The sequence below is a fragment of the Colobus angolensis genome, unplaced genomic scaffold (genome assembly GCF_000951035.1).
Source record: "Colobus angolensis palliatus isolate OR3802 unplaced genomic scaffold, Cang.pa_1.0 Scaffold115, whole genome shotgun sequence".
Taxonomy (NCBI): domain Eukaryota; kingdom Metazoa; phylum Chordata; class Mammalia; order Primates; family Cercopithecidae; genus Colobus; species Colobus angolensis.
The window spans coordinates 2,775,816-2,795,665 of NW_012112586.1; the positions used below are offsets into that span (position 1 = coordinate 2,775,816).

A 19,850-nucleotide genomic window follows, 5' to 3' on the forward strand; every position below is an offset into this window, starting at 1 on the left:
TCTGATATTTTGATTGTATATGTCAACATGAAGGTCTACTGATATACAGGAATTTTTGTTTTTGAATATTTGCTGGCCAAGATGGGAATTCCTTAAGAGTTTACTCTGTGTAGCATGCTTGTTGGTTTTTATATTGATTTTTGTTAATTAATTTGACCTATAGTAACTCTTTCTGTCATCGGCTGGACATCAGTCTCGTCTTGATAATTAAGGATATGTTCAGTGCATGCCCAGATACTGACCTGTTCCCTCAATTCTGTCCCTTGCTATCATCTGTCTAACCTGGATAATTAGCCCTAAGTGCATTTCTTTTGGCAAATTCAGGAACTTGACGGTCTACTCAAGGAGTCATGAAAGCTTCGCATCAATGGCTGTGTTGTATCGTTGCATTGTTCTATACCAGGAAATTTGGTTGAAGGGAAAGAAAAATCTCAGGCTGGGAGGACCATGAGTTCAGTTTCAAACCTGTCCTTCACTCAGCCCTCAGTGTTCTGAACTGGAAAATGGTAGCAGAATTCGTGCCTCTCCCTGGTTCTTAAGCATCAAGGAAGGTGAAGGAGGCAGACAGACAAACTTGCAAGTCATTCTTTGGTGACAGAAGATTGTGTCTGCTTCTTCCTGCAGCTTGGAAATGACGCGCCACACCTGAAGCCTGCAGGTGCTGAGGCCACATTCGATCAGACCCAAGCTTCGGGAGACCCCTGGGGAAATTTCCCACTTCCTGTCCTGAGACCAGGAACTCAGCAGAGAAACTTTGTGGTAAGTCGTCCTTTCTTTTCTCAGAAGCAGTATCCCTCTGTGTCGGTTAGGAGCTGTGTCTGTTCTTTCACAGTTTGCTGATTTATTCGAGGCATATTTATCGGGTGCCAAGTGTATGTCCCCTAGTTAAGAGGAAGGAGTGGTAAACAGAGCAGATGTGGTCCTTACCCTCACAGAGAGAGGAACATCATGGGGAACAGCTGTGCAAAGGCCCTGAGGCAAGAAAGAACTTGATGCCTGAAAATCTGGGTGTCTGGAGCACAGATGGGACAGGTGGACAGGGCAGTTCATTCAGGACCTTAGGGCTGGCTGTGCTAGGGTATTGATTCTAAATCTGAAGAACAATAGCCAGAGAGGAGTGATTGATTTTAGGTGGAGAGTGACATGATCCAATTTTTATTTTAGTAAGATCACTCCTAGTTCTGAATGAAGGTGGAGGTAAGCATGGGAGCAAAGAGGATTAGGCAGTGACCATGTAGTCCACATGACTGGCAAGGGCGGCCTGCAGGCCTGCACCAGGATGGTAGTGGACGTGAGGGTCATTGGAGAGGCCCTGGATGTATCTGGGCAGCAGGACCTGCTAGCCATTGTGATAGACTGGGCTGAGAGGGAGTGTAAGGGGGTGACAAGAATGGCCTTCATATTTTTGGCCTGGGGCACATGGCGGAAGGGGAAGACCATTTCCTAAGATGAGAAAGACTGAGAGCAGTAGAAGTGTGGGGAGATTCATATCCAGGTTTGCGCTGAAGCCCAGTTTTGAGTTTGAGTTACCTGACTGACATCTAAATACAGGGAAAAATCCACAGTTTGACAGTCAGTTTCAGTGTTCAGGAGAGAACTCTAGGCTGGGTTCTTCATTCCTAGTGAAATGTTTGGTTTGAGATTTTCTGTGCAGAGGTGTGATCTGAACTCAGGGCAATAGTTCACCCCGTGTAATCATGAGACAATCTTGGGTAGTAAGAATAACAGCTGCTGTTATCAAAGGTTTTCAACCCTGAAATGGCCGGCTCGGCACTGGTGGCACTGACTGTTCCACCTGCATTTGATCATGCAGCAGAAGGTGAACCAGCTGGACCTTTGGTGCCCCTGCTTGGGCTTGGCAAATGAGTCTGAGTCTCAGATTCCAGTAAGCATGGTCGTGGTGGAGAAGATGGTGATGATGCTGGCGGGAGTCCTGGTGACGGAGGAGATGGTGATGATGCTGGCGGTAGTTGTGGTGATGGAGGAGATGGTGATGATGCCGGTGGTAGATGTGGTGATCGAGGAGATGGTGATGCTGGTGTTAGTTGTGGTGGTGGAGGAGATGGTGATGATTTTGGTGGTAGTCATGGTGATGGAGAAGATGGTGGTGATGCTGGTGGTAGTCATGGTGACAGAGGAGATATGATGTGGTAGTTGTGATGGAGGAGATGATGATGATTTTGGTAGTCATGGTGATGGAGAAGATGGTGATGCTGGTGTTAGTTGTGGTGGAGGAGATGGTGATGATTTTGGTGGTAGTCATGGTGATGGAGGAGATGGTGGTGATGCTGGTGGTAGTCGTGATGGAGGAGATGGTGGTGATTTTGGTGGTAGTCATGGTGATGGAGAAGATGGTGGTGATGCTGGTGGTAGTCATGGTGATGGAGGAGATGGTGGTGATGCTGGTGGTAGTCATGGTGATGGAGGAGATGGTGGTGATGCTGGTGGTAGTCATGGTGATGGAGGAGATGTGATGATGTGGTAGTTGTGATGGAGGAGATGATGGTTTTGACAGTCATGGTGAGGGAGGATGGTGATGATTTTGGTGGTAGTTGTGGTGATGGAGGAGATGGTGGTGATGCCAGCGGTAGTTGTGATGGAGGAGATGGTGTTGATGCCGGCAGTAGTTGTGGTCATGGAGGAGATGGTGTTGATGCCAGCAGTAGTTGTGGTGATGGAGGAGATGGTGTTGATGCCGGCGGTAGTTGTGGTGATGGAGGAGATGGTGTTGATGCCGGCGGTAGTTGTGGTGATGGAGGAGATGGTGGTGATGCCGGCGGTAGTCGTGGTGATGGAGATGGTGATGATGTCAGTAGTCATGGTGATGGAGGACATGATGGTGATGCTGGTGGTAGTCATGGAGATGGAGGAGATGGTGATGATTTTGGTGGTGATAGTCGTGGCAACAGAGGAGATGGTGATGATGCTGGCAGTAGTTGTGGTGACAGAGGAGCTGATGGTGATGCTGGCTGTAGTCGTCATGATAATGGTGGTAATGGATCTGGCCACTATGTGTTCAGTAGACCTAAATGCACACCCAGTCCTCTGATTCCTATTTTATGCATTCATTTTCCATAGAAGAAGGCAGAGAAGGTCTGATGTGAAACTTAACTGTTTCCAGTGCAGGATATACACTTGGCCATCATTTGTTTCTCATTACAGTAGAACCACTAATCATCACTTAATAGTAAAGGCAGCCTCGTTGGAGGTGGGTCAGATTCCTGAAAAATATTTCAAAACCCTTTTGTTTTCATTATTAACATAATGGTATCAGTTTCTTCAGTGAATATAATTTATGACAGTATCTTTATCTGTGTGCCCTAAAAAGACAAATTGTATCATGAAGAACACTTTCAAAGAGTGTGCTTCAACTGAGTGCTGTGGGTTATTATTTGTAATTTTTTCCCGTGCATTTATTACACTTGGCCTATGGGATGCAGAAGCCAATCTGTTCTCCTAGGGATCACAAGCAGATTATTTTGAGGGCTTATTACTTTTTTGATATTTTTAAATTTTGGTCATTTTGGGGTTGGAAGCTCGAGTGGAGTGATGTATGTGTGTATGAGTCTTTCCTATATTTGGAATGAGCTGGTCTTTTTTTGATAGATTGTTGGCTGCTTGGAATTGCAGATGCATCATTAAGCTATTGCATTTAAATTTAGCTCTTGTTCTCACTCTAGAAGGGAATGGAATGTTTGAATTATTTCCCCATGAAGGGAGGGCAATTAGAAAATAGGTCCTCATGACTGTTTGAAAGAGTGGGTCTAGTTCGTGAGTCTGAGATGGGCTGCACGTTTGACTTGGAAGAGGAGGCTCTCTGAGAGTAACTCCAGTCTGGAGGAAGTTAAGAGCTGCCTGAAGCACACCTCAGTGGCTGCTACATTTTAATCTCTCCAAAGGCAGCATTTTCTGTCTAAATCCACAATGACCATTCTCAACAGCTCCATCGTTTCCCTCCATCCAGACAGGTCTCAGCGCCCCTCTGTCAATAAAACATATTAAGATGTGTATTCACAGATCCAAGTTGGAAAAGTTAACAACTTTCACAGGAGCTGAGTATGTGTGAGCAGCTTTAAAGTTATGCTCATTTAATTTGAACATGCCTAGCATAAAAAGATTAATGTTTAATGTAATAGATATCCTAATTACCCTGATTTGACTTTCACACATTATACGGGTGTATCAAAATATCACATGTACCTCAATAATATGTCCATCTGTTATGTATCAATTTAAGAAACCCAGATACATCAACTGGCGTGGTGGCTCACATCTGTAATCTCAGCACTTTGGGAGGCCAAGATGGGCGAATCACGAAGTCAGGAGCTTGAGACCAGCCTGGCCAACATGGTGAAACCCCGGCTTTACTAAAAATACAAAAGTTAGCTGGGCGTGGAGTCATGCACCTGTAATCCCAACTACTCAGGAGGCTGAGGCAGGAGAATTGCTTGAACCCGGGAGGCAGAGGTTGCAGTGAGCTGAGATAGCGCCACTGCACTCCATTCTGGGCAACAGAGCAAGACTCTGTCTCAAAGAAACCCAAATATAATCCTAGTTAAAGTGAATTAAATCAGTACAGTAAAATAAAAAGCAAAATTATTTTACCTTGTCAGATTTGAAGGGCAGCAGATGCTCACCGAAAAAGTCATATCTCACAGAGATGTATAAAGTAAAACATTAAAGTCCCCTGATAAATATTTCCCATTCCTAATTCCCATTGGCGATCATTATTAAGAGTCTGGTGTTTCTTTTCAGAATGCAGACCTTTCCCCATGAATCCACAAATATACACACACACACACGCAATGTCTTGAGGTAAAACAGAGGCAGGTGCATCGACAAAAGTGGACGTGGATACACAATTCTATGTGTGCATGTCCAAGTACACACATAATCTGCTCTGCAATTTTTTGCATTACGTACTAAATTTATATATTTAATTTGTAAAATCTCATGTATCTTGACTCTTCTACCAAGCTAAGCACTGTCATCAGTTTGGTCCTTCCAAACATATGTGAAACCCTATCCTAGAATTTTGTGTGTGCTTTAAACAAAACTATATTTTTCTGCAGATTCATATTTTCCATTTCCAGAACATTTCTCAGAGACCTTTCCTTGTTATTTCCTATGAGTACATTGGCACCCAACCTCAGCCTTGTAAATTGCTGTGTATCACCCAGCAGTGTAGCTATACTGAGTGTCTCAGCCTGGGCTCTCCTAGAGCAAGCCCAAGGTAAGGATTCCAGTAAAAGTGACTCACGGGGAGGTGACCCCAGGAAATTTTGGGAGGGGAGTATGGAAGTGAGACAGGGAAGGGCAGGAAGTCAGTAATGGGTGTGTGTTATCCAGCCAGTTGCCACTGTGGGTGATGGGGGCTCAGTCCTGCTGTGGAACCTCTGGGAGATTTTGCAGTGTACGCTGTGGGATTATCTGCTTGAGGGATGAGGGAGCTGGGGTATTGATCTACCAGTACTCTTCACTTGGCTGAGGCAGCCTTGCAGGTGCATGGAGGCTCCAGCATGTCTTGCTTGCCCTGCATGTAGGCCAGGCTTGGGTCTCAGCTAGACTGAGCCCCCAGGCACAGAAATGCAGGTGTTGGTGGTAACCAGGTTGGTATGCAAGGAGTTGAGTGCTCAGAGGTTATGGGAGGCGGCTGATGCCCGCTGAAGGCACTTACTGCTGTTGATGAACAATTGTGCACTACGTAGATGCACACATAGATGACAACAGTGAACTCACTGTCCCCTAACCATGCCTAATTATTATCAGCACTACTGCAGGGAACACATTTGTCCATGCTCCCTGTGTACATTACTCTAGAATCTGTGCAAATGTGCTTCTACTTCAAGGGGTGGGGGCAAGGGGAGGGAGAGCGTTAGGGCAAATACCTAATGCATGTGGGGCTTAAAACCTAGATGACAGGCTGATAGGTGCAGCAGACCACCATGGCACATGTATACCTGTGTAACAAACCTGCACGTTCTGCACATGTATCCAAGAACTTAAAGTAAAATAAAAGTGCTTCTATTTGTATAAGTGTTGAAATATGTAGAAAAACCTAAAGGGGAATACGTGCCATGTGTTCATCACAATATGCTTTTTAAATTCAATAATGCAGTATGGAATTACCTCAGTCTTTAATAGTATTCAGTTGACTTTAGTTTTGTATATTTTTGTGTGTGTGTGTGTGTATCTAGTCCAGCAACCTGACTTTGTGCACTACAGATGCTTGGCCTATATTTGTTGAGACAAGAAACCACTGATACTAGAAGGAAATGGCCCCACCAGTGTCCCCGGACCTTCGTCCACGCCATCTGTTCTTTCATTTTCCCTGTTAGATAAGTCATGTTATTCCTACCTGCAGGGCTTGATAGGCAAGAACTGTTTACTTGATGCCATGAGCTCTGGGAACAGAGATTACATCTAAGCGTTGAGCAGGGTCAGAGAGAGAGAAATCTGGTCCTCTGTGCCTTTTGTGGAGAATTTTGTGACTGTCAGCCTAGTGGAGACATTGCCTGAATCTGCCAACTAGCCCAATATTTCCAAGAGTGTTGTACAAGCAATAAAATAGACAAAAACAATCCACAAACTCTAGCTAGCTATGGTCATGTATTTATTGGAAAAAATAAAATTATTAGGAAAAATATAACTAGTAGGCCAGGTGCACTGGCTCATTTCTGTAATCCCAGCCCTGTGGGAGGCAGAGGTGGGAGGACCACTGGAGTTCAGCAGTTTGGGGCCAGCCTGGGCAACAAAGTGAGACTCCGTCTCTATTATCAAATATATATTCATATATAAAAAATACTAGTGAATGATATGTACAATTAGCGAATAACTAGCGAATTTATATATAAAATAACTAGTGAATTAACCAACAGTTTTGTGTTAGTCATATATGGTTTCCTTTTTCAATATAATTACGTATGTAAAACAGAAGCTCATTTAAAGACAGAGGGTCAGTCAGTAGTTGGCACAGAGATGGCAAAGCTTATGATGTCTGGGGAATCTCAGTTCCCTGGAACCTCCAACTCAGCCTTGTAGGGGCTTCACGGCTGCTCCAGCCACAGGCCGTGCCTATTACCCAGGACCTAGCCTGAAACAAACAGGCCTGCAAGTTCTCAGGGCTCATTTTTGGTCAGGACCCCAAGACTAACTGTCTCGGCCTAATGTTATTTGTGCAGAAATGTCTAGTTAAAATGTCTCTTAATGTCATTACTCTTCATGACTAAAGCAATTATGTATTTTAAATTCCATTTGGTTGGTTTCATTTTGTTCTGTTATTATTTTTTAAAGTAGACAAGTCAACATGGAATGGGCTCTGTTTATATTGAAGTCTCAGTGCCAGTTACAGTCAAACGAGTCATTAGTGCTGTCCTGGGCCTGTCGGGAAGCATGTGTGATGCTGGCCTGCTGGCCTCAGTACTGGGCTGGGTTCAGTGATGCCTCCAGGTTTACCTGCAAGGGCAGTAAAAGGGGAGAGTACAAATGTGTCTGGCAAGAGCTTTGGAAATGGCAAGGAAATAGTCACACTTCCAGCTATGGTACCCAGGTCTCGGTAGCATCCATTTCACTCCTGCCTCTTGGTGAACTCGGGCCCTGGGATGTCGTTTACTTGCTCCTTTTGTTCTGCAGGACAGATAAATGAGGCTGCTGATACAGCCGCGTGCTCAGGCCTTGGGGCTTGCTATGCCCCGTGGTATTCTATTATGTGTGTTGCGGTCTTCAGATTTTACATGACAGGGAACCAGCTCAAAGTAGCCTCAGCAAAAACGGGAGTTCTTGACTGGTGAAATTGAAGAGAGGAGATTCTAGCTTCAGGAGTGGCTGCATCCAGGAACTCTGCCGATGGTTTTGGGAATCTCCATCCTTTTCCTCTGTGTTGGTGTCAGTCTTTAATCGGTTCCTTAGTCATGCACTTGGAGTTCACAGGCCTGGTGCTGTTCCCACATTGTATTATCATATCTACAGTTAGGCCCAAAAAGCCAGCAGGGCGGTGTACGACCATGGTGTGGGCCCCTGCTTTTCTCTTATGGGGGGGATCCACCTGGAGTCCATCACCCTAACCCTCACCTTTCAGAAGACCCATCTCCAGAGCCTGGCGACTGAACTCAAGAGTTTCCAACTCACCTAAGGTCACTTTCCAAATGGGAATGACCAGCTCCGGGGGGCTGGTAAAAAAATGAACCCACCCTCACTAAGGGGTGACTTTGTCTCCTTACAGAGGTGTGTGCATGTTTTCAGGCCTCCCCATTCAGCCAGATCTCAAGGCAGGTTGCTCGCCTGCCCACAGCTAACATAACCATGCCAAGGACCGTTCACAGGGCTCACAGGGCTCAAGCCACACAGGTGCCCCAGGCCTGGAGTCTAGGTCTGCAGGTTCCCAGGTGCTCACCACTGCTGGGTGGGGTGGCTGACTGCGGGGCACAGAGGTAGGTCTGTTACTGGGTGAATGGTGTTCCCTGCAAAAAGAAGGTTGGAGGCCCAGACCCTCAAACTGTGATCTTACTTGGAGACGAGGTCTTTATAGAGGTGACCAGCTTAAAGTGAGGTCATTAGATTAGGTCTTAATTCACTGTGACTGGTGTCCTTCCAGACAGGGATTTGGATGCAGAGAAGACTGGCAGGGATTGGGGTGATGCTTCTAGGAGCCACGGAATACCAAGAATGCCAGCCACCACAGAAGCCGGGGAGAGGCATGGGCAGAGCCTGGTGCCAGCCTGAGGAACCAGCCCTGCCGACACCCCGAGCTTGGGCGTCTGGCCCCTGGGGACTATGGGGCTGTGCGTGCCTGTTCTTCAAGCCTCCTGTCTTGTACTTTGTCACTGTGGCTGCAGGAAACTAACGTGAGGTCTCTGGTTGCAAGCAGCAGAACCTGGTGCTGGCCACCTAAAAGGGAAGGGGATTTGCTAGCAGGACCAATGGAGAGGGCCAGCGAAGCATCAGGGACCGGGAGCAGGCCTCAGGGAGGAGGAGAGCTGCAGGATGCCGCACCCAGGGTTGGGGGGATGGTGGGGGGAACAAGGGGATGGAGGGATGGGGGGACGAGGGGGCAGGGGGACGGAGGGACAAGCTCTGGCCGCTGGTTCTTTTTTGTCCTTGGTCCCTCTGCTCACGATTTAAATTCAAGGGACTGATTGTTTAATTGGCAGCACTTGAGTCTCAGGCGCATCCCTTGGCTGGAGAGGATGGTGCACCGTGATTGTCCTCAGCAGACCACCTCCAGAGCAGAGCCAGGAAGCTCTGGCCAGAAGAGTGAGCCACTGCCTGGGAGGCCCTTTCCGACCCGTTGCTGCAGGGGTTTCTGGGAGCCTCTTTCTCTACATAAAGTCAAGTCTGCACGCCACATATTGGTGGGCAGATTTCAGTGCAGCGCCGCACACCTGCACCATGTGGGCCCTCTGTCTTCCCTGTGCAGAGCACCAAGGACAGCATGTATCTGCAGGGCCACCTCTTTGCTGACACAATTCAGTTACTGACCCTTTAGGTGCTTTGACAGGCTGTCCACCCTGGGCCTGTGCGGTCTCCAAGAGTAACCAGGCAACGGAAGCATTTGCTGCTGATAGACATCCACAGAGAGCAGCCAACTCCCCAGTGCAAACGAAAGGGCTTCGGATTAGGAGAGAAGGTTGATAAGGGACTGTGAGCACAGCTAGAGCTTCCTCTTTAACCTGGGGCCATGGTGTCTGTGCGGTCCCCTTGACAACACGCTGTGGCTAGATTAGAGATCCACATTGATCAGTCGCCGTGGAAAGAATAACATGTGTGTGCATTTCCTGTTTTGTGTGAACATCTCCCAGACCCCTTACTACAGAACGGGGGCTTTCCACAATTGCTACCTGATTTAGCATGGGTAACTCGCATGCATCATCTCCGCTCTGGACACTGGAAAGTTTTAGATATCTTTGAATTTGAAGGGCCAGTTTCCCAAGGAGTAAAAAAATCAATAATAACATGATCAGTAAAGAGCATAATGATTTCAGTCCTGGAAGAGGTGAAGGAACGAAAGCTCTGACTGAGCTCCAGAGGTTTGTTTTGTAAAGCGGTGACGGTGTTGCATAGCCCCCTCCACTGCCTGAAATCGTGTGCGTTTGTGGTCTGTATGACCTGCTATAATGTGGACTTCGTTGAGGAAGGGATTTCACCTTTGCTCGCTCAGTATTCCCAGTACCTGGAAAGCTGCTCTGAAAATAGTGCAGAAGTTTGTTGAATAAATAATTGGATAATTGAAGGAAGAAGTGGATTAATGAATACTAATATAATGGGAAAACATACTTCAATTTTGCCTATTTGGTGCCATAATTTCAAGGTTGCTTGCTACAAAGTAAGGGGTGTGTGTGTGTTTAACATAGAAAGTCCATCAGCAATAAAGCTGTTAACTGACTTCTGGCTTTTAGATAAAGACCTATTTGTGATGAAAGTCTGGGTAGAGGTCCAAATATTCATCCTCCCTTCCTCCCTCCATCCGTTCTTTCCTCTCTTCTTTCTAGGTGGGCTGAGGCTTGCACTGTTAGCCAGATCCTTGTACAACTGGGTGCAGCTAAAATCTCTTCTCCATCCTTTTCATGCACAGTCTCCCATTTACATTGCTTTATGTTGTTGAAATTTTGACTTTAAGTTCATTTACATTACAAAGCTATAAAGATGTTTCCGTCTAGGCACTTTTAAGGAGGTGTTTTGCCTGAATCGCTTCCTGAGGAGCCTCCCACCTGCCATCAGGATGCTTGTTCAGGTGTGGCTGTGAGCAGGAAGAGCCGCAGAGCTCCTGGGCGCCCACAGCACTAGGCAAAGAGGCGGCCACACTAGCCCCGGATGTGGCGAACCTCATCCCTCCCCACCTGCCGAACGCTGGGACGTTTCAGGCCCGCCGAACGCTGGGACGTTTCAGGGAGGGCGAGAAACCTCAGACTGAAGGGAACCTGATCTTTTTGTCTTTACCAAGAGGAGGGGGCCAGGAGGATCCCGCTGTGGGGCTCCTTGGACCGGGGCCCATGGAGCGAGATGAAGATCCTACGAGATATCCTGTGCTGTGCATTGTCTTTAAAAAAGGATAATTAACACGTTTAACCTTCTAATCTGATGTTCTCTGGAAAGAGCTTTTTGTGTTGACTTGATCAAACCAGGAGTGAACGTGATGAGAGGAAGGCGTTGAGTGCTGATCACATGCAGTATGAATGATTATTTAGATAATACATTCATATTAGGCCTGGCATTGACGCACAGTTACGGGCAAGCAAACTGCTTTCTAGGGGACTGGAGAACATCATTAACTCTTCATTTGCAGAATTGCTTTGGGGATCCGTGACTCTTATGAGAGTTAGACTTTCTTTTTCCCCTTTTTTACATTTTTAAAAATTTGTGTGTGTGTGTGTGTGTGTGTAAAGATGAGGTTTTGCTGTGTTGCCCAGGCTGGTCTTAAACTCCTGGGCTCAAGTGATCCTCCCACCTCAGCCTCCCAAGGTGCTGGGATTACAGGCGTGAGCCACCACACCCAGCCAAGTTAGATTTTTCTAAGAGTAAGGAGACCTGGCAATCTGAAAATCAACTGATGCAATCAACGTTTTCCAATGATTGGATAACATCTCCAAGTAGCCCAGACAACTGAGCGATTCCTGGTCTACCAAAATAGTCTAATTTATGTGCGTCCTGTGAGTCAGAATTGGGGTGCATCTGCGGACCTTTGAGGACTGAAGTGCTGGGCTGCTTAGTGTCAGGTCAGAGACACTTAGTCCAAGGCCCTCTCTGTTACTTTCTGAAGCTTCAGCTGAAACAAGAAGCAGCCCACCTTTGCTAAAGGAAAGGCCTCCTCCAAGCCCTTCTCAATACCTCCTGCTAAGCAGCCTCTAGCAGTAACTAAAGCCAGTGTCAGGTGACACCTACTTGTCATTTCTGCCTGGAGCTGTAGCTGGCCTAGGCCCGTGGGGCCAGAGCATTGATTGAACTCTCAGTTGGTGCCCGAGGGCAATGTGTGCTAGGAAAAAGCTGGAGTCTGGTGAAGGGAGATGGTGACTCACTCCTTCCAGTGAGGAGGGAAAGGAAATGTCAGCGAGAGTCAAGAGGGCAGGGATGACACCATTTGCATGAGGACAGATTGGGTTCCAAGCCTGGTCCAGCAGCTCCGAGCTGCAGGGTGTGGGCCTGGGCTCTAGTTTAAGCCTTTGTGTCCTTGTGTGCTGGATGGAGGTGGCAGCACTAACTTGGGGCCAGGGGTGGGGTGGTGGGGGTTGTTGGTGACAGTGAAACACAGAAGAGACTAGTAGGGTCTCAGCACCAGGCCTGGCCCACAGGAAGCTCTCAGAACATGAGGTGTAAGGCTGGGGGTCCTGGAAAAATGAGAGATGGGGTGGAACCTCTCATCAGTGGAACATGGGGGGCTCTGCAGAGGAGGGGGGCCCCTGCACCCCAACTTCAGGTCAGCAGCTGACGCCAAGGCCATGTTGCGGGGATCCGCAGCCCACACAAGCAGTCCCCGAAAATCTTTCCTTTCTGCTCAGGCCTCTGGCAGAGCTCTCCAGACCTCTGTGCTGGAAACCAAAGTCACCCTCTGACTTCTTCCTGTGGTCCTGCTCGTGCCCGGCCAAGCTCTTTCCTGGCTGCCATATAGAGATGTAGAAGGAGCTCTCCTGTCACTGGGAGAGACTCCAGAACACTGTACTGACCCCATCTCGGGACATTCACGTCTTCCTGCCAGCCCTGGGCTCTGCCTTGATGAGCTGGGAAGGTGTGGGATTGGGAAGATGTCTTAACCTCTATCTCATTCATTGTCTCCTAGGAGGGTGTCCTGCACTTATGGGCACTTAGTAGACATGGCTGATGGGTTGGGCGGCTTTTTCTATGCCTCAGCTTCCTTAGGTCTTAAATGGGTTTGAATATAATCCTGCCTTGTAGAAGGTTTGAGGAGAAATCAGCAAGCCCTCAAGAAGGGATTCGCAACTGTGGTAGTGGCTCAGGTGATTCTGCACTGACCCGAGCCAGGAGCCCTGCTGAACATGGCAACAGTCAGAGAAGATGAGAGGAGGAGAGAGAAATAGGGGAGGCAGAAATAAGGAGAGAAGAGGAGAAGGGAGCAAGACAGGGGAGGAAGAGAAAGAGACATGGGGGGAGAACAGATGGGGTGAGAAAGGAGAGGAGAGCGGGAAACCAGAGACAGAACGTGGCATGTGTCTAGTCGTCGTCTTCAGATGTCTAGGGATGAAAGCGGACACCGTGAACAGCTCCCCATTCGTCTGGTGGGAACCGTGCAGGCGGAACGTTGTGATCTGTAAGATGAGACATCCTTGCTCTTGGACACAGAGCCCAGCATGAAGGTTTAAGAATGCAAAAGGCTGGGGGTGTGTGCATCCAACTGCATCACTCTCCTGCCAGGCAGGGAGACTGGTGCCTGCCAGAGGTGAGAAAGCAAACGCTGTTGTCCAGATCACGTCCCGTCCTGGAGCAGGAGGGTCAGGGAGGCATCTAAGGGGCGTACAGGGACTTCTCCACATAGCTTGTCTGGGTGGGCTTGGGGGGGCTTCCAAGCATGATGGCAGAGGTTTGAAACCTGTGCCCACCACCACAGGAAAATACCTGTCACTGTTCATGAAAAATGGTGCTATTTAAACTTAGTGGGCATTGGTTTTCTTAATTCTCTTCTCCTAATTCTTACACAGTATCACATTCCATAGCCCAGGTAAGCAATGCATGTCCCTCCACCCCTTTCTCCCTGTCTATAGTCAAAGACAAACACCTGTATCCCCACAGCTAGGCCTTGGGGGGGTTGTTGGTTTATTAAAATGAGAATATAGACTAGGCCCAGTGGCTCACACCTGTAATCCCAGCACTTTGGGGAGGCTGCGGCAGGCAGATCACTTGAGGCCAGGAGTTCGAAACCAGACTGGTCAACATGGTGAAAACCCATCTCTACTAAAAACACAAAAATCAGCCAGGTGTGGTGGCGGCGCCTGTAATCTTAGCTACTCCAGAGGCTGAGATGGGAGAATTGCTTGAACGTGGGAGGTGGAGGTTGCAGTGAGCTGAGATCGTGCCACTGAACTCCAGCCTGGGCCACAGAGTGAGACTCCATCTCAAAAAAAAAAAAAAAATCTATATGTGTTTGTATGTATATATTTCATATATACATTATATGTAATTATATGTGCATATATACATATATGTATGTAATAGATAACATATTGTATATTATATATTGTGCTATTGTAATATATACTATATTGTATATAATATATACAGTATAATATATGCATTATACATATATGCATGATTATGTCTATAATTATATATGCATAATACACATACATATGTATATATACATAATATATATACACATATGCACATGTGTATATATGTATATGAAATGTACATGTGTATTTATGCACATACACACACAATACACACACAGCATCTGCATGTTTCCTGCCAAACAGGCAGCTGTCCAGGCTGTCCATTTCATACCTACACATCTGAAGAGGACTGGACACACAAGTTATCAAAAATATGTATATAAATATTTTACAAAATGTTTTATAAAGTACATATAAAATACATGTATATATATATACACATATTTTTATATATGTGTCTTATATACATATATATTTTTGTATACAGGTATTCGATAACTTGTTTTACTCAAAAGTGCGTCATGAACGTTTTTCATGTCAACACATAGAATTCTAACTTGTGATTTTGCATTGCTTCATTGTAACCTGTGGCACGGATACACCATAATTTTATTTGACCACCATGAAAAGATGTCCCTATGCAGACCGGCAAGATTTCCCCGTTTTCCTTTGCCTCGTCAGCGCTATGCTAAAGATCTTCATGCACAAATTCTTGTGTTTTTTATTCTGTGGAATCTATTTCTGGGAATCTCTGGGTCAGAATCTGTGTCTATGCTTTTTAATTACACCTCTGAGAGACTGCTTCTCAGAAAGACTCCAAGAATCAACATTCCCACTGGTTCTGTATGGAGCGGCCTGTTCCTTTTTCCTTACACCCCAGTGCTCGCTGATACTGTGCCTCAGTTTTTCCATATCTAAGGTGTGAGAAGTGTAGTGTTGTTAGAGCATAGGGAATGTTGTCGGTTTGTTTACATTGCTCACTGAACGTCTTGTGAGGATAAGGGAGGTTGGGTACCATGTTGGTAATTAATCACTTGGTTTTTGTTGATTCCTGGGGGTGCTGCCCCAACTCGCGTTGGTCCTTGGCTGTAAGTAACTTCTGATTCTTTATTGTGCTCTTTAAGGAATGGGAGCAATGGCATTGATTTCTTCTGCTTCCAATCACATAGTATACGTGCAACTGTGTTACCAAGTCTGAAGTGCTGTAAAACATAAAGTGTAGGCCAGCCTGTTGCATCAGGTAGGACAGCGTTCAGCTGCAAGTAACAATAGAACCTGCTAACACTGCCCTGCAGAGCCTAGCCTGGCTTTTCTCATACAGAAAGTCAGAGGCCACCATTGCAGGGGTGGCATGAGGTCTGAAAGGACCCTGACTCCCTCCCTCTCTGCTGTCGTTGGGGTCCTGTGGTGGCTGTTGCACCTTCTGGTATCATGTCTGCATCCCAGGTAGGAAGAACAGAAACGGCCAATGAGGGCTGTCTCTTAATGAGACTGAGTTGTGTTTTGTTTTTTTGTTTTGTTTTTTGTTTTTTTTTACAGAGTCTCACTCTGTTGCCCAGGCTGGAGTGCAGTGGTGCGATCTTGGCTCGCTGCAGCCTCTGCCTCCCAGGTTCAAGTGATTCTCCTGCCTCAGCCTCCCAAGTAGCTGGGATCACAGGCACCCGCCACCACACCCAGCTAATTTTTGTATTTTTAGTAGAGATGGGGTTTCACCTCGTTGGCCAGGATGGTCTCGATCTCCTGACCTTATGATCCACCCGCCTCAGCTTCCCAAAGTGCTGGGATAACAGGCATGAGCCACTGTGCCAGGCCGAGACTGAATCTTAAGAAAGGGAGAAGTCTATGCTAGGTATTCCCTGCTTGCCTCCCAGATCCACCCTCTACCTCTTTCTGTGCTGTCGTCAGCCCGTGCGGCGGGGGCTGGGTGCACTGGACTTCCTCACTCAGGTTCTCTTGCCCCATGGCTTCCAGGTGGCTTGGCCGATGAGGTCGCAGCAGGAGCCTGGAGATTGCGGCAGGGGTATCTGTGGGTTGCTCACTGGCCCTCCAGTGGGGCGGTTGCAGATCCCACAGTTGCAGTGTCCTCCGCCTTGCTGGCCTCTGCAACCCGCCAACACAGCTGTCAACTCTCCCTTCGTCCCATCCCCTCCTTACTCACCAGGCATGGCCTTCGTTTTGTCCTGGATTCTGACAGATGCGACTTTCCAAAGGACATTTGTGAGGTCAAAAATGTCACCTAGTCATCCTTGCCATCTGGGGAGCTGGGAAATGTATACCAAGGAAAGGCCAGGGAGAAACAGCTGGTGAGTGGTAACCCAGTGTCTAAGTAGCCTGGTGCAGGTGGCGACTATGGGGCACTGGAGACTAGGTGGAGGCTGTGTAATCATCGGGGGTTACCTGGGAGGTTCTGGACTTGGGGGAGGGTGGAGGGAAAGGAGAAGCTGTTTCACCCATCCGGCCTCCTATATTGCAAGTGACAGATCCCAGCTCAGCCCTGCAGGCTGTGTACCTTGCTTCACCCCGATGGGATCTAAGCCCAGAATAAGGTACCAGGGTCTGCATCCAGGGGAGCCTGCTGTGATGTCAGCATGGTTTGGTTACCAGGGAAGCCAGTTGTTTAAGTCATAGAGCTGTGTTTGACAAGCTCCTCCCGCTTTTTCCCGGTTTTGCATTTACACTGTTTCCTCTGAAGTCCTCCCATCACGGTCTTCACCATCCTGTCAAGATGGTGTTTTAAAATTTATTTTAAAAAACACCATTTTTCCATAATGTGCTCTCTTAGCTTGGGTTGCTGTATGGAATACCCCAGACTGGGTGGTCCCAGGGGCTGGGCTGGGGACCCCCAAACCCAGGGTGGCTTTTCATTAACCCGGCAGCCAGGCCAAACTTTGTCTGGATTGGGCTTTGCACACAGCAGAGCAGCTCAGGCACTGTGACCTTTCAACTCCTGGCCCGAGGGCTTGTCCAAGCCAAGTAAATATTCATACATGAGAGAGAAGGTGATGCTTTACGAAAAAGCCAAAAGCCAGATCCCCCGGCCAACTGAAACACCCAGTACTAGGCCCTCAGAAGGCCTGTTTTCACCGTGGAAGGTGCGGCTGATGGAGGGAACAGGTGGCGGCCTCTTCTCCAGTCTGGGCCGTACACAGGTCAATCCAAGTAGCTGCTGTCCTTGGAGGCCACCTCTCTGTCCCAGAGAGGTGACCTTGCGTAACTCTGAACTGCGCTGTGTGACGTCCGAACACGTGCCCTGGCACGCTGTCTCTGGAGGACTCGGGTCTGCTACCCAGATCCCCGCAGGCCCTATGGGCTCTTCAGGGCAGGGACTCATGACTTGTTAACTATCCAGGACATGCGTCTCAGAGGATGCATTACACCTGTTTCAGGCATCAATCCCGCAGCCAATTGGTGTTCCCCAACTTTCTACTTGCAAAGCAACTTCTTAGGCCTGGGGTCCTCTCTTGCAGGTGCCTTGCATGACAGAGAACTTCTTCAACCCCAGCCATTGTGTAACAGGCGGTGGGTGGACATGGGTTCCATGTCCTGCTTGCCGGGCCTGGGCTGTTTGTCAGGTGTACAACTGAGAACCTTGCAGACCAGAATCCAAGACTCCACAGCACATGTGTGCTGGGGCCGGACGCGAGCTGCTGAAGGAGAAAGCAGTCAGTGTATTTAAAGGCAAAGGGCTTCCTAAATCGAGTCTGTGCAGGCCTCCTGGGGGTCCTAGCCCAGGCTACAGAAGTAAATCCTCTTTGCAGGAGATGCCTCGCCGCCAGCATGGTGGCGTCTGCTGCTTACGGTAGCCGGCAGCCAGTGTCTTCCAGCCGAGGATCGGGGGCAGCAATGCGGGTAAATGATGCAGCCCTGGCTGCTCTGGCTTCTGTGGGAGTGGAAGACAAAAGGGCCCCAAATATCCCGCAACGTACTGTCTGATGGAGGCTGCAGCTCAGAGAGGTCCTTCATGGGAGGGACGTCATCATCAGGGAGGAGACTTGGGCTTCTGGAGAGCCAGGCACTGAGTGCTTCCCCACTGTGGGGTCTGGGGGAAGTGGGGACAGAGCTCATGGGATGGGAGGGGCACGTACAGTTCTGGGAGCCCCGGTGGCTCTGCATCCCTGTGGTGCTGGCAGCGATGCCTGGAGGCTGGAGCCCGTGTCAGTGGCCTGATGCTGAGTTCAGGCTCTGCCTGCTTTGGGCGGTGTGGCTAGAGGCACAACACTCCTTTCTCCTGGCCTTTTTGAGGCCTCCTCTGTGAAATGAGGTGTTGGATGAGACTCCGCAGCGTGAAGCCGCCTGGGAGTTTTTCCTGCTAGAGCTTTAGAAATGAGGGAACTCGAAGGCAGAGTGGCGGGGGACTCGCTGGGCAGCAACAGTCTCCAATGGATGCAAGTTTTTGAGACATTGCAGGTGTTACTAGGGGGAGGTGACTGTGAATTTAAAGCAGGAAAATTACTTTTATGAGTCACAAAATGTTTGTTAGTCTCTTGTACATTGCTAGGACACATGACCTAGTTTTTACGCTTTTGTTTTTATTTATCAAAGAGATAAGTGTTTATTAACTCTATTAAGTATTATACAAGCATGGAGAGGTTTTTAAAAAATTATCTGACTTTTGGGGCCACAGAGATGGCATAGACACTCCCTTCAAAGTGTAGCTCTAAGCCCTGGAAATGGAGCAAGACTTGATGAAGAGAGAGGACCCTGGAAGCTGAACTGCCAGAGGCTCCAGAACGGGAGGGACCAGGAGGAGCAGATTCCCCATTTTCCCCCAGAATGGGAGGGACCAGGAGAAGCAGGCTTCTCATTTTCCCTTGTGTCAATTTGACTAGGTTGAGGGACACCCAGAGAGCTGGTCACTCACTAGGTTTTGGGGTGCCTGTGAGGTCGTTTCTGGAGAAGGTGAGCATTTGGATCAGTGGACTGAGTAAGGAATCATCACAAATGTGAGGGCATCCTCTGATCCACTGAGGGCCCAAGCAGAAAAAAAAGGCAGGGGAGAGGTGAATTTGCTCCCTTCTGGAGCTGGGACTTCCGTCTGTCCTGCCCACAGATGCTGGAGCTCCTGGGTCTCAGGCCTCGACCAGTCCCTATCCAGTGCCCTACCCCCAGTTCCCAGACCTGCAGCCATGGGCTGGGAGTGATACCGTCAGCTCCTCCTGTTCTCAAGCGTGCAGTCTCAGACTGAATTCCCACCGTCAGCTTTCCTGGCTCTCCAGACGGCAGGTCATGGGACTCACTGGCCTCTGTAATCACATGAGGGAACTCCCCAAGTAAGTCTGTTCGTGCGTATAGATCCTGTCCTGTTCCTCCAAGAAGCCCTGACGAACCACCCCGCTTCCATCCAACAGAAGAAAGTGACCCAGGCCCAACATTTCCTGACCCCGACCTCACCAGAGAAGGTTCCCCGGCTGGCTCAGTTCTCCTCTGGATGGATCGGGGTCCCTCTGACCATATCACCAAGGAGGGTTAATCAAGAGCCCTGCCAACATCAGTGTCAGGATTTCTTTCTTTCTTTCTTTTTTTTAAATGGCTGAACAGCATTCCGTTGTGTAGAGAACACATTTTCTTGATCCATTCATCCATCGACGCACACTTAGGTTGATTCTGCACCTTGGCTAGTGGGAATGGTGCTGTCTAAATGTGGGGGTGCAGACAGCTTTGCGACAGACTCAGTTCATATGTGGGGGTGCAGACAGCTTTGCGACAGACTCAGTTCATATGTGGGGGTGCAGA

General features: G+C 48.2%; 1 protein-coding gene across 1 annotated transcript in view; it reads left to right on the plus strand.

Moving 5' to 3' along the window:
* The first annotated feature begins 622 nt into the window (after nucleotides 1-622).
* The window catches only part of RIMBP2 (RIMS binding protein 2), a 231,209-nt gene continuing 211,981 nt past the window's right edge, over nucleotides 623-19,850 (plus strand). Inside the window, exon 1 of the mRNA XM_011961210.1 lies at nucleotides 623-759. The gene's annotated coding sequence lies outside the window, so the exon portion shown is untranslated. The remainder of the gene's footprint in view (nucleotides 760-19,850) is intronic.